Source organism: Nannospalax galili, unplaced genomic scaffold, assembly GCF_000622305.1.
Source record: "Nannospalax galili isolate Female #2095 unplaced genomic scaffold, S.galili_v1.0 scaffold198, whole genome shotgun sequence".
NCBI classification, from domain to species: Eukaryota; Metazoa; Chordata; class Mammalia; order Rodentia; family Spalacidae; genus Nannospalax; species Nannospalax galili.
The window spans coordinates 2,059,311-2,062,094 of NW_008341748.1; positions in this window are offsets into that span (position 1 = coordinate 2,059,311).

The window sequence follows — 2,784 nt, forward strand, 5'->3', positions numbered from 1 at the left end:
GGAATGTTCAAAATCAAGAACCCGGCATCTGGCCGGGTACTCTTTGCCATGCTACAGTGTGGCAGAGGATGAAAGGGCAAGAAGAGACCAAACCCATTCACATGAGCAACATTTATAGCAGCATTAATCCTGAGTGCCACCTTCATGACCTAAGCACTTCTCATTAGGGCCCATTTCCCAACACTGTTGTAACAGGATTAAATTTCCAACACCTGAATTCTGGAGGCATAGCATAGGACAAATTATTCAATCAAATCAAAATATAGCTGACTCCCACAACAGCTATCATCATCATCATTATTATTATTATTATTATTATTAAATAAAGAGACAGGTCTCCCTGTTGCCCCACCTGGCATGGAACTCACTATGTAGACCAGGCTGGCCTGGATCTCACAGAGATATGCGTACCTCTGAGTCCCAAGTGCTGGAATTAAAGGTGTTCACAACCATGCCCAATGAGTATCAAGTTTTAAATAACCTTGAGTATGTAAAGAAATTTTCCAAAGTCAAACATCACTCAGCAAACCACTTAAATTTTGGTTTTACATATTCATACTGAGAAAAAAATTGGTACGTATGCCCTTACAGAAATAAGCAGTTGAATGGTGTTAAAAAAATAGTAATAAAAAGACAATAGCAATTTGCTAAGCCAATATGTCGTAACTTTGATTATGTGAAAAGTGAAGTGGACTGTAGTGAATTTGAGGTCAACTTTTCAAACAAGTCATCAGGGGGAAAATAAGAAAAGTGCCAAAAGCTAAATATGCATGAAGCTGCTATCGAAGTTTAATGGAAAAATGAGGCTCTTGTCAGCTAGCTGAGTGCTTAATAATGTTAACACCACTACAAACAAGTTGTGGTTTATTGCTTCAATTTCCTACATGCTGGCAAGATATTTAATAAGACTGATGCATTAAGATCTTCGATTTCAGTCAAGTTAGGTGACTAAGAGGGGATGAAAAAACTCTTGTTCTCAAAGGGAACACAACTCTATCAGGAACTTGTTACATTCTACATAAGATCATTGGATGAGCTCCTGATTTAACGCTTACAGTGAAAAGGGAATTCTTTAATCAATCCTTTCTGTGCAAGAACTATTATGTGTTAAGTGATTTAAGGGAATTATATGCAGATATAAAACGTACAGGTATATTTCTGATATGTGTGTGAGTTTGGGGATATGAATAAAATACAACACCTTTTTGAATGTCCAGGTTTCATTTAGAAAAGGTACATATGATTGAGGCAGGTTCTTTTTATGGTACATATACATCACTTTTCCCTCAGAATTAACGGGGATTTTAATCAATTAAGTGGGCTCTCTGGAATCTCTTCATCAGGTAGAAATGCCTTACGAAATAGCAATTGTCACTACTGCCGTCAAGTACCTACCATTTCTGGATCCACAATCTGAGAACAGGCTTTGTCTACTAAAAATTAGCACATGCCCATGTTTTCTTTATGAAAGGATGGTACAATAATGTGTTTTCTTCTCACAACTGTGACAAAATACCTGAGAAAATAGTTAAGAAGCAAAGATTTATTTTGACACATGATTTCAGTTTTATTTCATGGTTACTTGAACCATGGCTTATCCCTAGGCCTATAATGGAGCAGAGCACCATAAGGCCAAAGCTCGGTGGGGCAGACCTGTTTATTTCATGACAACTAAGAAGAGAAGGAGAAGGGAAGAAGGGTCTAGGGATTAAATACATCCTCAAAAAGCACACTCTCAGTGACCTACCTCTTTCAACAAGTCACTGCCTCTTTAAGTTCTAGCACATCCCAATAAGACTATCAACTTGACACCAAGACTTTTACACATGATCCAAACCATTTCAAAGAAGTAAAAATATTTAATTCATGAAGAGTTTCAGGTATTGCTGAAGAATAATGGCAGATAATTCAATTTTTATTGAAAAAATTCCTGTTGTGTACTTGAATACTTAACAATGGTAGCCACCATGTACGTCTGTATATCATTGTCCAAATATCTAGTACCTGTAGAATATGTGAGGTGTCACTTAATTTGGAAGTGTCTGCTTTCTCTAGGATATTTACTTGGTCTAACTGCACTGCAGCACACACTCTGTATATTCATTGAAACTTCCCTGTTTACACCTTGAAGACCAAGCCTTAAAATTTTTAGCAACAAAGCTCTTCTCTTTAGAATGAAATCATATGTGAAAGTCCATTCTATCTATGCATGAAAGCAAAGGTACTTTGCTAAAAGTGGAGAGGAGCTCCGGATTCTCCAGCTGTCCTCATCTCTACAGCAACCACCCCTAAGGCACCTTAGCAACATGCTAAAATAGCAGGTGTGATTAAAAAATCAATTTCTCAGATGGTTTAGCAAGGTTTAGGGTAATACAATGATTTGGCTGAAATTGTATAACCAGAAAATCAGAGGTTGCATTTAGCACTGGAACTCAAGCCTTCTAAGTTATGTTAGAGCCAAGAATTAACAGCCGCATGCTTGTTGGCAAAAGCTGGCTCAGTTCTTCAAGTCTTTCAAATGATCACTTTGTGGCAATGTTCAGAAATAATTATCACAAAGGGTATAACTGTCTTCATTTCCCAGTCACTAGCAAGATAGTTTTAGGAGGCAAAGCAACTTTTGTCTAGTCCGTGGCAGCTTTCAATTCTATGGAGGAAAGGAAAAGGTTAGGCACGCTCATTAGGGAGGCTTATTAAAGAAGGTGAAGTTGCTTGAGTGTTTATAGAACTATTGACTAAAACACATCAAGCACAAAAGGGTGATGTAATAATATAAAAGTAGTT